We start from the raw sequence: 19,663 nt of genomic DNA on the forward strand, positions 1-19,663 counted from the left end.
TTCCTCATGTTGAATTCTTGACCCAGGTACACATAGCTGCTGCATTCGGAGATGTTCATTCCATTGAGAGCAAATGGAGCTTCAGGGGCCAGTTCGTTTTTCATGAACATCGTCTTGTTGAAATTCAGCTGCAACCCAACCTTTCCACACTCGAGGTCGAAGTCGGTCAGCATTTGTGCTGCTTGGCTAATGATTGGCGTTATGAGAATGATGTGATCAGCGAAGCGGAGGTGGTGTAATTGCCGGCCGTCTATCTTCACTCCCATTCCTTCCCATTCCAGTCATCGAATGATGTTCTCAAGGGCAGCACTGAAGAGTTTGCCGTACCCCTCTCTTTACATCAATGATCACTTCCCTGTAGAATGGTGAGATCCTGGTGGTGAATCCACAATACAGCTTGCGGAGGATTTTGATATACTGAGTTTGAATGCCTTGTTTGGCCAGGGCTTCGATGACCACCTCAGTCTCAACAGAATCGAAGGCCTTCTTTAAGTCTATGAAAGTTAGACAGAGCAGCATCTTGAACTCTTGCGAAACTTCAATGCGTTTGGTCACTGTGTGGATATGGTCGATCATGCTGAATCCTCTTCGGAACCCAGCTTGCTCACATGGTTGTCCTTTGTCTAGTGTTCTGCCTATTCTATTCAGGATGACACGAGTGAACAACTTGTAGAGGACAGACAACAGGCAGATTGGGCAATAGTTGCCGATGTCCTGGATGTCTCCCTTATTGTACAACAGAATGGTCCTACTGGTTTTCCACTGGGATGGAACCGTGCATTCAGACAGGTAGCCTGTGAAGAGTTGGGCCAGTGTATTGATGAGTACTGGCGGCAGATTCTTCAGGTGTTTGGGTCTGACCTTGTCCAGACCAGGTGCTCTTCGTGTCTTTACCAGCAAAATGGCATGTCGGATTTCAGAATGGAGAACGTTGGGAACGACATATCCATCCTGCGGAATTTGGCATCTGGGTAGGTGGACATGGCTGTCAAAGAGATCCGAGTAGAAGTCGTGAATAATTTTCTCCATTGCCTTTCTGGAGGATGTGATAGATCCGTCAGGCCATCGGAGGGCAGTCATCTTGGTCTTGTAGTTGGTGAAGGACAGGCGAGCATTGAGAATACTTTGCCCGGCTTCTGCTGCAATGGCCAACACTGCTGCTCTTCTCTCTTTGAGGTCTTCCTTTATCGCATCTCTGCACAGCTTTGTAAGCTCGGATGTTAGCTTGTGGTTGCCTGAGGCTTGCGCCAAACCACGTTGACAAATGAGTTCGAGAGTTTCCGAAGATAGGCTTCTGTTTGTGGCTTTCTCACTCTCAGCATTCTTCGCACAGACATGGAGGTGCTAAACCAGTCAATCGTATTCCTCGTCGATGTTGTCAAGGATGGCATCTTCCAACGTTGCTACAATAGTGCCAAAGAGCTCCCAGTTGGTGGTCATTCTGGGAGTTGTCTTCTTAGACTTAAATTTTGCAGACTTTTCTCCCTGCTCTGTAAAGTAGAATTTTGCACGAAGGAGATGGTGGTCTGATCCCATTTGGAATTTTGGGACAACAGCGACATCGGTCAGGCAAAACCTTTGATTGAATATCATGTGGTCAATTTCATTGTGGAACTGTCCACCAGGAGACTCCCATGTCCAGCATTTAGATTCAGCCTTCTGGAACTGTGAGTTACCATGGATGGTCTTGGGCGACATGATGAATTCAGATAGTCTCTCACCCTGATTGTTCCATTCTAGGCCATGTGTCCCAATGTGGAGTTTTTCGGGCGATCTTCTCCGACCTATCTTGGCATTAAAATCACCAACAATGATCTTATAGAAGGTGTGGTCTTCTTTATAGAACTTCTCCAGTTCCATGTAGAACCTCTCAATTTCCTCTTCATCGTAGTTGGAAGTTGGTGCGTAGACGATGAAGATAGAAACTGCAGGCAGTGAACCACATCTATTCAAGCGTAATCGCCCAATTCGTGTTGTTAGGTCTTCGAATGAATCGATGCTCATGGCCAAGTTCTTGTTGACAAGGAAACCAAGGCCACCAATGCCTCTGTTGTCCAATGTTCCGAAAAACAAATCTTCTCCAGTGTGGAAAATGGCGTGATGTGATTGATGTCTCCTCATCTCGGTTAGACCAATGATGTCGTACTTGATCTTCTACGCTTGCACCATCAGGTCCTCAATGGATGCTTCTGATGCCAGTGACCGTGCATTGAAAGTATGGACAATCATCTTAGTCTTTCTTCGTTTTGGGAGTCTAGTTTGTCCCCAAGATTTTTTCAGCCTCTCTTTGCTCATCTTTCTTAACGCTGCTGTATTGGGGGCTCTTTTGGTGACAGGCGAATAAGGCCAATTATTGTTACTCTTGTTGGCATATCGAATACTTGACGGGTAGCTTGCTAGGCTCTGCCGTGCAGGCTCAATATTCTCGGTAGCTTGCCAGGCTCTCCAAGAGTAATGTAATGTAATGATATTAATAATAAAATGAGCTATATCATCACACTTATTATTAGAAATAATATGTATTAATAGTATATATTTAGTGCCCAAGAAAATAACAACGATTAATTGTACTTGTATTATGTGGATCACTTTGATTTACATAATTAAAAGAAAATGGAAAAGGTAAGCACAGATTGGCCATACTCTACATATCTGGTATGTCAATTTCTCCTATTTAGAATATTATTTATAAAATAATAATACTATAAGGTGTTAAAATTGCCTTAGATACTGTTGGGATGACTCCTGAAATTTTTAAAAAGTTAACATAATGAAACATCGAGAAGCAAATTTCAGAAGACTTACTTGCAATACACACATTAGGAAATCTGCTTACTTGTACATCTATCACCTGGGGTCTGAGGTTAAATAATAGCTTTCCTAGAAACTCACTATTTGGAGTAGAGAACAGTTCTCATATTAATTGTCTTAAAGAAAAAAATAAAAAAAGAATGGTGTGGGACCAGAGCAATACTATGGCAGTTAGGGCACTTGTCTTGCGTGGTGCTGACCAAGATTCAATTCCCAGCATCCCAAATAGTCCCCTGTGCACTGCCAGGAATAATTCATGAGTTCATAACCAGGAGTAAACCCTGAACATTGCCAAATGTGGCTCAAAAATATAATACATATACATATATGCAAATGTATATATATATAAATATATGAGTGCTGTGATGGGGATATAACATATATTCTGCTGCCTCTCTTCAGAACGACATGGTTAGTTAATTTTGTAGAAACACTCATACCTTCTAGTTTTATTATATTATCCCATAAAGTGAAAGCAAATCTACACTTTTATGTGGATCCAAAAATAAATGCATACATGTGTTCGAAAGCCCGCACATGTAGATATACACAGAGATATAGACTATCTTTCCTTTGATATAAATATATTTAACATTTACTTCGTGTCTTAAATCATTTCTCTCAAAATTGACTAGACTGTTTGATATACAACTGTTTTGTTTGCTTGGTGAGCATATGATTTTATTCATACATAGTGATTTTAGTGATTTTAGTAAGCATATCATAGTTTAGATTACTCTAGATTTGAAACAATTTATTTCTTAAAATTACTCGCAGGATATCACTTTAGAAATACATACACTATAAGTTGTCAAAAAACAACTGAAATAATGTACTTCAAAACCCATCTTGAAGGTTTATGCACACAGTATGGAACAGGCCATACTGCCATCATTATTTTTAACAAGTCTTTAGTGCTTCTTTTATTTGTAAGAAAAACAAAACCCCCCTGAAATCATAACTGTTTCCAAAGTGTGACAGGTGTAACATTTAAAGAATCAAAGTTGGAACTAAGAGAAATATCTTTATGGGTAAATTTTAGATTCAAAAATTCTAAATACTTAGCACCATGCCTTCAGTTAACATAATTGAACTGGTTGCAGGGTTTTTTTATTTTATTGTTGTTGATGTTTGTTAAAAATGATATGATAAGAAAAAAAATACCTCAGTAAAAGAAAAGGTTTTAAATCTTATTTTTTACAAATGTTTGTATTACTATAACAAAATCAAGTATTCCAAAAGGGTAGAAAGCATGAAGTTTCCATTGGCAGTTCCCCAGTACTTTTTGTAGCAGACAGGGGGCACACTTACTCAGGGTTAAGTTAATCCTGGTTCTGCATTTAGGGATAAGTCTTGACAAGCTCAAAAGATCATGTATGGTCCTAGGGATCAAACTTGCACTGTTGCGTGTAAAGTTTTTTACCTTACTATCTCTCTGGCTACCATTCTCCATTCTTGAGAACTTAAAATACTATATAAGGTTTTCAGTATTATCCTTCCTTTATTTACTTCTTCTTACTCTTTCTGTCCAAAAAAAAAAGGCAAAAAATTCTTAACTATGTTTATCTTTATCTTTTACACATGACTTTTGGTATTGCCCTTCTAATAAAAATGAATCTATGATATTTAATAGTAAAATAAAGTCAAATGTATCTGATTTTTCCAATCTTTTATGCTATTATAAATTAATTCTTAAGTCATAATTTTATCAATTTGCAACATTATTTTAAATAACATACTTTAAAAAATGGATGAGTCAGGCAAAGTAAAAATGCATTTCTAGAGAAAGAGAATGTGTTTACTTACAAAAGGATAAAGTCAGAAATATGTCAAATGGGGCTGGAGTGATTGCACAGTGAATAGGACATTTGCCTTGCATGTGACCAACACGAGTTCGATTCCTGGCATCCCAGATGGCTCCCTGAGCACTTCCAAGGGTAATTCCTAAGTGCAGAGCCAGGATAAACCCCTGTGCATTGCCAGGTATGTCAAGCATTTCTTTTAGTGTAAAGAACATTCACCTCTATGAACAGAATGGAAGAAATAATTTAAAATTATATATAAGATCTTATCATTAGGGTAATTTGAGAGACATTTTATGCTCATATGACTTGCAAAAAAAAATCTGCTACTAAGAGCTGGAGCCATAGCACAGTAGGTAGGGCATTTGCCTTGCACGCCGCCGACCCGTGTTCGATCCCCATCATCCCATATGGTTCCCTGAGCACCAGCAAGAGTGATTCCTGAGTGCATGAGTCAGGAGTAACCCCTGAGTATTGCCAGGTGTGACCCAAAAAGAAAAAACACACACACACCAAAAAAAAAAAACACACCAAAAGAATTTGCTACTAGGACACGTTAAGGTAAAATCTACTTTACATATTTGGAGCATAATAATATTCCAATTATTACAATGAAATAAAATTAAAACTAGAATATGATATATAATATCAAGGTAATGCATTCAATAATTGTTTATTTCATATATTTTACATTAAAATCTCTGGGTAATCATAGAATATAAGTACAGTTTAAATAATTTTTCTATCAGTTCACACTAAAATTCTACAAAATGGTGCCAGGAATGTAACTTAAAAAGGATGGCCTCACTCTACAGAATGATTCTGAATTAATCACTATATCACTCTGTTCTATCTAACTTACCAGGTCCTGGGGGTCCAAAGCACTGCAGTCTTGAGTACCACATTGCAGAGAAGATGCACAGTATAGCAGGCCTTAGCATAGCCAGAGTAGCACCAGGACCCCAGTACTGTTTGGTGTGGACCCTATATAGGTTTTTAAAAATATTTATTAAAAATAAAATAGAGTTTTTTCAGAAAATTGAAACAGTATATGTCAGCTAATAATGCTCTTAATTATTTTAAATTATGCCCTCATGTATACAATTAGCAAATAGAACACACACAAAATGGGCAGGAGTTGGAAAACTGAACTCTACTTTCTGAACAGTTTAGAATGTTTGAGGTAGAGACTAGTGGTATGCTTTGGTCATTCTGAAAGGTTAATTACCTTTTTGGTCTTTGTGAAAAAAAAATTGCTGGCAAGGAATTAGTTCCATAGGGATTAGGCTTGTAACCATTTTCCCTAATGTGTTCTTACTCAGAAAGTTTTATTACAACTTCAGGGTATTTCTCTGATAAATTGATAAGAACGTCTTAATATGAATATGCACCATTAAATACACCCTTTGGTGATAAAGGTTCAGGAGAGGAGAAACTTTCTTCCTCTGATGGTACTGAATAAAATTACCTTAATGAAAGAAGCATTGACTGATGACCATGACAAATAACCAAAAGAAATACTATGAATTATTTCATATTCTCCCAGGTCTTCACTCTCTCTGAGAAATACAGTTAAATATCATTTGTTATTATTATTCTGTTCCACAGTAGGAAAAACACTTAAGTAAACTCTTTCATGTGTTGCAGTACTTTAGGGCTAATTTCTGGCTCTGTGTTCAGGGATAACATCTGGTGGTCCTTGGGGAACCATAAGTAATTCTAGGAATAGAACTGGCCTTGGATAGATTTCTTCACTCGATGCCTTATAACTTGATATCTTCATGCTGATAGAAAAAAGATAATATGCTTCTGTATAATCTTCACTTGTTTCACATGTCATCCCATTGCTCATTGATTTGCTCAAGCGAGCGTCAGTAACATCTCCATTCATCCCTGTCGCATGCTAGTGTAGCCCACTGGCGTCTGCTCGTTCCAGAACCACAAAGAGCATCAAACCATTCATTCAGGGTGTTGACGAAGAAGTCTGATCATCTTGTAGGTGGGCAGCCAGGCATTCTTTTGACGTCCCATGGAATCCAGTCTGTAATGGCTCTAGTCCAGTGGACATCTCCAAATTGCATTACATGTCCGGCCCATCTGATTTCGACACCTTGGCAAAGGAGGCAGCATCCCTGTTCCTCATTCATCAAGGAGATGGGAAGTTCAAATTTCTTCTCTCACGTGAGTGAAATATGATACTCCTAACACAGCTCTTTCAGTTCCTCTTTGGGAGACCAGGATAGCATTCTCATCCTATTTTCGTGGGGCACAGGCCTCTGAGGCATATGTTAGTGCACTGTTAGAGTACACTGTATAATCTAGAAAAAAATATGACCAAAAAATACTACTTATCGCTGGTGATTAAGATGAGTTCCTGAAAGAATAAGAAGCTGAGGCAGGAAGATGACTAAAACTTACCTGGCAAAATGGGAATCAAATAAGTCATGTCAAGGACCACAAAGATCCCTTAAGGAGAACAATAAAGAGCAAAGAAAAATTTAGAAACAAAGAATCAAACTATAGGTGAGATACTTTTTTAAATCATATATGTGCTTATCATATTTATATGTAATAAGTTTGTTACATATGTGTGTATATTGTAATGTTCTATCTTAAAATTCTACAAATATATGCATTTTCAAGGCCAGAAAAAAACCCTTTTGAGCACTGTCCTTATATTCCAGCATATGAAATTAGACAGTAGCTTTGACAACAAAGTGCGAAACTGTTTGTTAGTTTCTATTGTACTCCCTAGTAGATTATATCCATAATCTGCAGCAAGGATTAATAAAGAATATAGCTGGGGTTTGAGAAATTATTTTGGAATCATATCTAAAGATTTTCCTAAAATATTTATTAAAGTGGGGCTGGAGCAATAGCACAGCGGGTAGGGCGGTTGCCTTGCACGCAGCCGACCTGGGTTCGATTCCCAGCATCCCATATGGTCCCCTGAGCACTGCCAGGAGTGATTCTTGAGTGCATGAGCCAGGAGTAACCCCTGTGCGTCACTGGGTGTGACCCAAAACCCCCCCAAAAAAATATTTCTTAAAGAAGCAATACTTGGCTATTTTACATGAAAAGTAGATACCAATAAAAAATGCATAGAAATAGTGTGCACAAAAAAACTAAGAATCAAAGGGGAAATTGGTGTTTGGATTAATGCTGGAACACTGTATGCTTGAAACAACTCTAGTATGATCAATTTAATAAATCATAGTGTCTTACTAAAAACTAAAAAAAAGACAATTTTTACTTTTTAAAGATTGTATAAATAATATTTCATTTATAAAAATAATAAATATGAAAAACTATAAATACTTTTGTTTCTGTTTTAGACACTTGCAATCAGAAAAGTCAATCTATTCTCAGAGTAGTTTGTTTATTACTTCTTGAGTTTAAAGTATTTTAGTTTCCAAACAGAAAAAAAATCCCCAATGGATCTAGTCTAATAAAAAAAAGATTAATTTACCACTGCAATTGAATGAAAATTGTATGTATTGACCCATAGCAGTGTCCAGTGATTCTAAGGTCCACTATTTCAGCAGATTTCTTTGAAACTCAGTCTTCAAAACTACTTTGCTTACAGTAGATCGATTTTGGAGACTAAAGTATGCAGTACAATGATTAAAATAAAATGCTAAATGACAGTGTTTCTTAAAATGAATTAGTATTCGTTTGTAAATTATTCATAGTTGTGTTTATGTGAATACATTTTGGTTCACTAAAAGAATTTAAAACACTGATATCAGGGAGCAGAGAGATAATACAGGAGTTAGGATCTTGCATGCTGCTAATGCTAGTTTAACCACTGGTGCCATATGATACCCTGAGAACTGCTAGAGTGACTCTTGGGGCTCCTTATCATCACCATATTCTGAAATCACCACAGGCCTTGTTGGCCAAGAAATTTCATGGAGTTTTTGGGCCTTCTGAGCACCACTTGGGGGAATCCCCATTCCTCTCAAAATAAATTGAATTTAGAGAACATCATAGTTCAATAATACTACTAATAGCACCAAGTCTACATTTTTTAATTAATTATTTTTTAATTAGTGAATCACCATGAGGGTACAGTTACAGAGTTACAGATTTACACATTTTCGTGCTTGTGTTTCCCTCATACAATGTTAGAGAACCCATCCCTACACCAGTGCCCATTCTCCACCACCAATAAACCCAGTATCCCTCCCACCACCCAATCCCATCTCCGCCCACCCCACCCTGCCTCTGAGGCAGGGTATTCCCTTTTGTTCTCTCTCTCCAATTGGGTGTTTTGGTTTGCAATAGGGGTGTTGAGTTGCCATTGTGTTCAGTCTCTAGTCTACTTTCAGCATGCATCTCCCTTTAACCCTCATGGCCTCCAACCACATTTCACTTGGTGTTCCCTTCTCTATCTGAGCTGCCTTTTTCCCCCAGAATGTGAGGACAGCTTCCAAGCCATGTAGTCAACCTCCTAGTACTTATTTCTACTATTCTTGGGTGTTAGTTTCCTACTCTGTTATTTTATATTCCACAGATGAGTGCAATCTTTCTATGTGTGTCATTCTCTTTCTGACTCATTTCACTTGGCATGATACTTTCCATGTTGATCCACTCATATGCAAAGTTCACGACTTCATTTTTTTCTAACAGCTGCATAGTATTCCATTGTATGGATGTACCAGAGTTTCTTCAATTAGTCATCTGTTCTAGGGCACTCGTGTTTTTTCCAGATTCTGGCTATTGTAAACAGTGCTGCAATGAACATATAAGTGCAGATGTCATTTCGACTATACATTTTTGTTTCTCTGGGATATATTCCCAGCAGTGGTATTGCTAGGTCAAATGGGAGCTCAATTTCTAATTTTCTGAGAATCATCCATATTGTTTTCCATAAGGGCTGATCCAGTCGGCATTCCCACCAGCAGTGTAGAAGGATCCGTTTCTCCCCACATCCTCTCCAACAGTGGTTGCTTTTGTTCTTTTGGATGTGTGCTAGTCTCTGTGGTGTGAGGTGGTATCTCATGGTTGTTTTGATCTGCATCTCCCTGATGATTAGTGATGTAGAGCACTTTTTCATGTGACTTTTGGCCTTTCATATCTCTTCCTTGGGAAAGTTTCTGTTAATTTCTTCACCCCATTTTCTAATGGGATTTGGATGTTTCCTTCTTGTAGAGTTCAACCAGTGCCTTATATACCCTTGATATCAACCCCTTATCTGATGGGTATTGGTAAATATCCTTTACCATTCTGTAGATTGCCTTTGTATTTGGTCATTGTATCTTTTGCGGTGCAGAAGCTTTTTAGTTTAATGTAGTCCCATTTGTTTATCTCTGTTTCTACTTGGTTGTCCAGTTGCATGTTATCTTTGAAGATATCTTCAATATTGTGGAGGGTTTTGCCTACCTTGTCTTCAATGTACCTTATGGTTTGTGGTCTGATGTTGAGGTCTTTAATCCATTTTGATCTGATTTTTGTGCATGGTGTCAGGTCGAGGTCTAAGCCCATTCTTTTGCATGTGGTTTTCCAGTTGTGCCAATACCATTTGTTAAAGAGACATTCCTTGCTCCACTTCACATCTCTTGCTCCCTTATCAAAGATTAGATGATCATACATTTGGGGTTGTGTGTAGGGATATTCCACCCTGTTCCACTGGTCTGCGGCTTTGCCTTTGTTCCAGTACCATACTATTTTAATTGTTACCGGTTTGTAGTAAAGTTTGAGGTTGGGGAAGGTGATGCCTTCCATCGTCTTTTTCCCAAGAATTGTTTTAGCTATCCATAGGAATTTGTGGTTCCATATGAATTTTAGGATTGCTTCATCCAGTTCTTTGAAGAATGTCAAGGGTATCCTTATAAGGATCGAGTTGAATCTGTATAATGCTTTGGGGAGTATTGCCATTTTGACAATGTTGATTCTCCCTATCCATGGGCAGGGTATATGTTTCCATTTCCTCGTGTCTTCATTTATTTCATGGAGTAACTTTTTATAGTTTTCCTTGTAGAGATCTTTTACTTCCTTGGTTAGGCTGATTCTGAGGTACTTGATTTTCTGGGGCAAAATTGTGAATGGGATTCCTTTTTTCATGTTCCTTTCCTTTGCCTCATTGTTTGCATATAGGAAGGTCATGGATTTTGGGTATTGATTTTGTAGCCTGCAACTTTACTGTATAAGTCTATTGTTTCTAAGAGTTTCTTAGAAGAGGCTTTAGGCTTTCCTAGATATAATATCATATCGTCTGCAAATAGTGAGAGTTTGATTTCTTCCTTTCCTATCTGAATGACCTTAATCACTTTTTCTTGTCTAACAGCTATCTCAAGAACTTCCAGTACTATATTGAAGAGAAGTGAGAGTGGGCATCCTTGTCTTGTGCCTGATCTTAGAGGAAAAGCCCTTAGTTTTTCCCCATTGAGGATAATGCTTTCCATAGGCTTGTGATAGATGGCTTCTAATATCTTGAGGAAAGTTCCTCCAAAACTCATTTTGGTGAGGGTTTTCATCATGAACAGATGTTGGATCTTGTCAAATGCTTGCTCTGAATCTATTGATATGATCATATGGTTTTTATCTTTAGTTTTGTTGATATGATGGATTATGTTGATTGATTTCCAAATGTTAAAGCATCCTTGCATCCCTGGGATGAATCCCACTTGGTCATGGTGTATGATCTTTTTGATGAGTTGTTGGATCCTATTTGCTAATATTTTGTTGAGGATCTTCGTATCGGTGTTCATCAGGGATATTAGTCTATAATTTTCCAAGTCCACTTTATTTGTATGTTAATTCCTTCTAAGACAGAGTCTGAGTTTATAGACTTGAATGTACTTATACACTCAAAACTCATGGTTACTGGAAATAGTTAAATCTTCTTTGCACAAAATGGGTGCATGAAAGAGTAGGCAAATGACTCCACATGGCCAAATTGAATTATTTTGATGGAACCATACCTCATCAACTAAATGTTCTTCCTGGTATTTAACATCACTCGACTCTATTATTTGTAAATTTCTTCTACCTCTTTTTATTTGTTTGTTTTTTTCTTTTTGCAGGGGTGATTTTAGCCAAACTCAATAATGCATAAGTGCTCCTTCCTGGAGTATTTAGAGAACAGAGGGAAACTGGGGTACCAGCCCAGGCTTCTAGCTCTCTAAGTTGCATCCCAGGCCTTAGCTTCTACTTGTAGATTCGTGATATTTTTCATTTCATAGTCTCATTATATCTTGTATATGTCAAAGATTTTAGCTCTATCTGCAATATCTGTAATACAGGAATTACAAATCAAAACGATGCGATCATCTTGTAGCAGTGTGAAAAATATTTATTACAAAGATCAGAAACAACGCATTGTGAGGATGTTGTAATGAAAGAGCTGTCATTCACTTCAGGTTGGAGTTATGTCCCAGAGAGGTTCATCCTTGATGGAAAACTATATGAAAATTTCTGGGAAAAAAATTAAGAATAGAGTTTCCCTATGAACTAGCAATCCCACTTCTTGGCATCTATTCCGAAAACGTAAAGGGAATAATTTGAAGAGATATATGCTTCGATGTTCCTTGCAGAAAATAGTACAATATTCCGTGTCTACAAACAACCTCAGTATCCTTGTGAGTGGATATGGATGCTAATTTCACTTGTAATAATTCAGAAAGAGAAATCAGGATAACCTATCTTTTATCAGTTTTCAAATTATGAGATTTCACTGGAAGACTCTAACACTTCTTTTTATGTATTGTGACTTTACTTTTACCTTTACTTTCATTCTCTAGTTTGGAGGTTCAAGTTTTCCTTAGTCTGTGATTTAAGTCATAAACCCATCCACCCATATTAACCAACCTCCCATGCTGATCATTTTATTTCTTCAGAGAAGTCTTGAGTTTTGTCTGGGAAAAATAAATGCACTGCTGCTTGACACAGAAAAAAGAGCAAAGTGTGCTAGACTGGCCTAAAGTCCACAGAGTTGTCTCTTAATTATATAGATTCCCCTGGGTCAGAGCCTTTTTCCTGATCTCTTTATGTGAGCAGTGAGCTTTTATTATTACAGAAATTGCAATTGCCTCTGCACAAGTTTTCACCTTTTGTGTGCTTTTTTTCCCCCTTTGCAATGGTTTATTTCACTGCTGCTTCTTTGACAAGCATGACTTTATCTTCCAGAAACTTGTCAAAATGTCCCAGTCATGAATACTATTCTTTGTTAGTGTCTTGAACTAGAAAAAATTTATACTAAAAAACCCAGGTTTTTAATTTGTAACGGATGCAATTAAATACAGATGTGAATGCATGGGTTAGAGTTTTCATTTTGATCTATCTGCCTCTCAAATATCTTCTCAAATGATACTTTATTATTACATTTGTACAATTTGCAAAAAAATAAAGTATAGGGGGCCTGGAGCAATAGTAAAGTGGTTAAATAATGCCTTGAATCTGGTAGACCTCGTTTTGACCTCTAGCACAGCGTAAGTTGCCCCAAGTCCACTAGAAGTGACCCCTGAGAACAGAGGCAGAAGTAAGACCTGAGCAACATTGGATGTGACCACTAAACCAAAATTAAATTAAATTAGATTAAAAAAGTAAAATATAGGGCAAAAAGGATACTACAGATATGAAGACTTTGCCTGCATGTGGCCAACCCCTTTTTTCTATTTTTTCTTTATTATTATCGTTTTTTTAATAGACAAAATTTTTAACATTTTATAAACTTTCATTAATATTTTATTTCTCTTTAGATCACATTTCTAAAGATATCTGTACTCTTATTCACCAATATTTTCTTTAATATGTCATAGTTTAATTTTTATTCATAAATCTAATAATACTTAAGGAATTAATTTCATTGAAACTGTGGTGCAAACCTAATTGTATTCTTTCACTCTATAGCTTTCACCTAACACACATTTTTAAAATAACACAGATTTTCCTTATTATATCCGCCTTAGTAAACAATAAAATAATACTTGTGTATATTTTTGTGTTGGGACCACATTTCATTCACCATAATTATTCTAGGTATGAATTTATTAGTATTTTATGCATTAAAAATTGAAGACATATATAAACTATCATCTACATCTTCCAACACAAAAATATTCAAATTTCCTTTTAATAAAACAAAAACAGGAAGTGAAAGAGATAGTAAAATCGGTAAGGTGCTTGCTTTGCCTGTTGCCCACCTAGATTTAATCACCAGTACCCAGTAAGTCCCAGAACATCTCCAGGAATAATCCTTGATTGCATATATGGGATTAAACCTTGACAAATGCCAGCTCAGCCCAATAGGGTGCTGGAGATAGAACCCAGGTCAGTTACAGGCAAAGCAAACTCCCTATCTCGCTCACTTCAGACACTAACAACTTGGTAAAGACTTTCATTTATTTTGTTCTTTAATTTTTTTTTTGTAGCAGCAGAGAGCAAATCCAGGTGTCAGAAATGTAAGGCATATACTTTGCAAGTGAGGTATTCCCTGCTCAACAGAATGTAGCCTTGTCAACAGAATTGTGTTGAAACCATTGTGCATTATATTAAAAAATATTTTGGCACACCTATCACAATTATTACAATTGATAACAATATCACATTATTACAATTGACAATAAAACTAAATATAACGCACAAAGATATAGAAGGCTTAAAAGATCATGTGTCAGAATATATTTCCTGGCTCAGTTCTCTAGGGTTACTCTTGGTGGTCCTTGAAGTACCCTATCACTATGTACCCTAGCACTATGCTGGGGATCACAGATGCATCAGCTCTGGCAAGGCTAATGTCTTACACTCTGTGCTATATTTCTGCTCCATGGACGAATATCTCAAAGACCTTAGACTTGTTTCATGAATGTGTGTTTACAATTCCTAAAAGTAGCATTCATGAAATAAATGATTAATGCTATATATTAAACATGTCACATTCAATGATATTTAAAATATCAGCTCTGTGAACAACAATGGCAAGATAATGAGGTGACAATGTATAGGCTGAGACCAAGTACTTACAAAGGACCACAATGTATCTGGTAAACAGTTTTGATCTAAACAAACCAAAACTGTTTGCTTGTTTGTTTTGTCCTACCAGGTATCAAACCCATGAGCTCACACATGTAAGATGAACCACTACTGAGCCATGTCTCTAACCCTCTACAGAGAACACTAAAAAAGTAAAAAATAAGAAAACAATCTAGCTAAGAAATGAGCTCGAGTATAAGACATAATTTAATGAAGATATTGTTCAAATGGCAAGTAGCTATCAAAAATATAGATTTAGAGCAATAGCACAGCGGTTAGGTTTTCACCTTTTATGCGGCCAACCCGTGTTCGATTCCTCTGCCCCTCTCGGAGAGCCCGGCAAGCTACCTGTGCATATTGGATATGCCAAAAACATTAACAATAAGTCTCTCAATGAGAGACATAACTGGTGCCCGCTCGAACAAATCGAACAAATCATTGGACTACAGTAATACAGTGACAGTGAAACTAGGGTATATAGAAAAATCATAGTACCTTCAATTTGTAATTTTTGCTGCATGTCTGAAACTAATTAAAAAACACCAAGGGGCTGGAGCGATAGCACAGCGGGTAGGGCGTTTGCCTTGCACGCGGCCGACCCGGGTTCTAATCCCAGCATCCCATATGGTACCCTGAGCACCGCCAGGGGTAATTCCTGAGTGAAGAGCCAGGAATAACCCCGGTGCATCGTCGGGTGTGACCCAAAAACAAAACAAAACAAAACAAAAAAACACCAATAAGATCAACACAGAACATCCTGAACCTGTGCCTGGCTGTCTTCACCAGGGCACATCGAAGAGGGGTGGGATGAGTTTCTCTTTCTGCCCCAAGCAGCACCCTGGCAGCCGAAAATCTCCAGAACCTAACCACAGTCATGCTCAAGGCTGATCTCCACCATGTCAGATGAGCCTCACCTACAAGGGAACTTGCAAAAAACCCAGGTATTTGGGACCCATGACTGAGATCTCCAAGACCAGTTGGAATAGGACTGAGCCTCCTGCCCCCAGATCACCAGTTTTCTAGTAGCTTGGCAGTCACACCAACAGACTGCCCTCAGTGCCATATAATCTCATCAACTGTCAAGACTCAGAGACTATGAAATATAGCTACCAGAAGAGAGCAATACAGAACATCCTGGAGTCCTCTTACACTCCAGCCCACTGATGTACCAAAAGTAGCATACATTTTTTTGTTTGTTTTAATATACATGCCCGTATTCTCTTATATAAGGGCTTAGATGGCTTCAGGGTGAAATACAACAATCTTAACACTCTTATTGTAATGGGAAGGTGATTGGTGGTGGAATTGGTGTATGAACATTATTTGTAATAAACTATTGTGAGCAACTTCATAAAAATAAAAATAAAGACAGCATTAAGAAAATTATATTCATTTACATTGTATAATGTGTATAATGTAGTATATTATACACCACTGTGTATAATATACGCTACTGTGTAATATATATCACTGTATCACTGTAATCACTGTAATCCCGTTGCTCATCGATTTTGCTCGAGTTGTGTAGGATTACATAGCTTCAGGTAGTTTAGGTTTATTGGGTTACTCCCGTCACAGTGCTCCCATTCCTCTGTTTATTTGTAGCTTCTTTCTTAGTGTTCTGTTGACTTGTAAATAATGTCTTTCTCTTCTCCTTGAGTCCTTTGTATAGTTTATTCAGAGCAAGTCCTTTTTGTATGGACAAAGAAAGACATTTAATTGGCCTTGAATATTATTAATTCCCGGGCATCTGCTTTCTTGACTGTAGCCTTGGTTGCCCGCAGTTCCTAGTCCTCTAAAAGGCAGGGTCCCAACGGGGGACGAGATGGACCCAGGGCAAGCGGTAAGTTATGTGCTACCCTGGCATCGAGATGGGCCTGGCCAAAGTGCCTCATTCTTAACTATAAGTTAAGAGTCTGATCATGGACAAGTGCTGTCATGCATCTTAAAGTAATGACGAGACTAGGACCCTGCTAGGGATAGGAAAGACTAATCTGGCCTGGGCACTGTAGTCTGAGATTGAGATGACCCCAGGAGAGCAATTCTAAAAGTTTAATGCGTCTCTTGCTATGCCCATACAAAACGATTAATATTATGAATGCTTATATGTTTGTTGGACAAGGAGAGGAGAAACACAACCATGGGATTTCATCATTGATGGGTCCTGCTGAAAGAGTATCTGTCCTAGAGAATAGGTGTTCTGCTATTGTTATTGAACCTTTTAAGCTTGAATTGTTACATTGTAGATTCCAGGCTCTGGCCCAGCCTAGTCTTTGGGATGTAGATTTCAGGTGCTGCCTAGTTTGCAATTGACAATGTAGATTTCATGTGGCAGCCCAGCCCAGTCTTTGGTATGTAAATCTGAGTGTTTTTCAGCCTAAGGAAGGCTTCCGTTTGGGTTCTGTATCTTCTTTCTGGAGGCCTAGATTACTGGCCTGCAGATACAAGAGAATAATGTTGCCTCAATGTTCTTCCTGTAAGATCTTTTGGTGCCTTTGGTGACTTCAATGTATTGCGCCATGAGCAAAAAGGGGTTCCGAGAGAGAGACATGGGGAAGGAGAGAGTAGAGAAAGAGCGGGAGTAGATCTTGCTAGAGGTCGGAGCTGGGAGTGTGGGAGATGGAAGTTTAAAGATTGAATAAACAGTAACAAACCAGCAACCAGCTGGGTTTTCCTTCATCCTTCACCTTTCCTTGACCACAGGCCGTCAGTTTTTTACAGAGTTGGAAACAGTAAACATCTCCATTGTGAGACTTTTAGCATAATTAAAGTAAAATGTATACATAAATGCTGAATTGTATATATTTAAGTATTTATAGATAAGTATATCGTAATGGTCTTTCCCACAATATTCTGCAGTTAAAGACATTTCATCACCAGTAAATATTGGTGGAGGAGAATTGGCACTGGTGGAGAGATGGATAAACGATCACTGTATAACTGAAATGCAAACATGAAAGTTCATTTGTTTGTAACTGTACCTCATGGTTATTCACTAATTAAAAAATTTTAAAAAATAATATAAGGAATAGATAAAAGTTTTCCTTAAATCTACCTTATAGCAAGCAACTAATACTTCATCGTGAAGTATTAATTTGATACAAGAAATTAAATCTGAGTAATGATAAATTAAATATTTTTGACTATTATAATATAACTCAGAATAATTATATAGTTAATATGATTCAAGGTTATACTATTCATAACGTTAATGTTTTTTCATAAAAGTACATTGCCAGAAGAAACACCTGTATATATTTGTTATGAATAAAGATGAACCTATGTGACCATAGATGATTTTATTTTCAAATCTCATAGTAAGTAATAACAAAAGCTCCAAGTGGAGTAGTAAAAAGCAACATAAGAGCTATCTCCCAATTAGCCTTGTTCTCACTCAGAAGTATATGTGTGATTCACCAGTCCCCAGCATAATTATTGGAGAGGACTAAATAATATTTTCCAAGTACTCTTGTCTTTTGAATTTCCTCGTGACCCATTTCTTTCATGATTAAATGGAGGAAATAAAGCAAAGAATGTCAATATATAAGTGGTCAAAAATGCAAAGTCTTGTCACTGAAATTGTAGCTTCATATCACACCGAGAACTGTATAGAGAAGGAAAACCATAAACATACTATTTAGCTTTAAGCATCTTCCTAGTGGGGAGTTAGTATTACCAAAAACTGTCCAATGGGTTCTGTATGTGTGCTTCCATATAGAGGGAAGGCAGAAGATCATGACTTGAAACTCAAGTTATTTGTCACTCTAAAGGCTTTCTTTTCTGCCCATTATCCTCAGTCTGTCCTGTGTAAGAAAGAGCTGCTAAAATTGAATCTCTTGATAGCATGAGATCTCTTCCTAGCTCTCATTCAGCCTAATCTGGTCTACATAATAACAGATAATATCTCCACATTTCTCACCTTGGTTTGAAACTTTACACTATAAAATTTGTTTTCTGAGCTAACATTTTATTCTAGCTCTACTTTTCTGATAATATTGTGGCCCTTTACCTGATTCTTTTACCTGACACCTGTTTTTCTACCTATTCTTTCTCATGAGTGTAATTTAGAGTAGAGTAAAACATATGACATGAAATTAATAAAAGCATATGAATAACTACTTAATATTGGTTTCATTCTGGTGTTTCATCCCCAGGGACGGATATCTTTTGAACTAGGAAGCTAAAACAAATAAATGCTTGGAGAATATTTATGCCAGATCATGTATCTGGAACTATCCTGCAAAAGGTAATATAAATAGTAGGGGGTAAAAAAAATCATAACCACTGCAGATATGCAAGATCAAGTACTCTAAAGATCTTTAAATTGAAAATCAACAAATTTTATTTTAAAAAATTCAAAACAAATTCTGTCTGTATCATAACTTTGAGAGTAACTTTGAGACCCCTGTGGAATCTTTAGTAAGGATTTCTTCTCCGTTACAAACATGCTTCTCCTACTGCCAAGGTTGCAATCATTCTGTTATTTATTTTGTTTTCTTTCATCAAAATTACTCACACTGTCCATTTCTTTGCATATTATAGGTTTCCAATGTTCTATATGTTAACAATAGAATATTGCTAACATGTTCTATTATCTCAGTAAAATGGTCTTGAATCACCAGATTGTAAAATAGATCTTAGTTAAAAATGGTAATTCTTCCACTGAGAAGATATATCACCTTTGACAAGTGATTATCTTTTTATAGACTCAGTGTTCTCTTTTATAAGATGGGCATAATAACTTGAATCAAAAAGTCTGGAGGTTAATAGTAAAGATATTCTTTTCTTTTTGATTTTGCTTCTCCTGTGTTTTTGTTTTTTTCTTCAATCACACTGATTATTCTCTCATTCTGCAGCTTATTTCATTAACTGTGTTTTTCTTAGCTGTCCTAGGATGCTATTCAGATGGGTGGTTTCTGATTGAGAGTTCTTACACTTTTTTCCTTGTTGGAATTTTCCATTGGTTTCTTCAGTTCACTGAACATCTCAATCAAGGTTGCGTTGAAATTTGATGAGGGTATTACAGAGGTCTTGTGTATCGTCAATTATTAAAAGTGTACTCCTCCACTCCATCA

This window comes from Sorex araneus, chromosome 4, assembly GCF_027595985.1.
Source record: "Sorex araneus isolate mSorAra2 chromosome 4, mSorAra2.pri, whole genome shotgun sequence".
In the NCBI taxonomy this organism is placed as follows: Eukaryota; Metazoa; Chordata; class Mammalia; order Eulipotyphla; family Soricidae; genus Sorex; species Sorex araneus.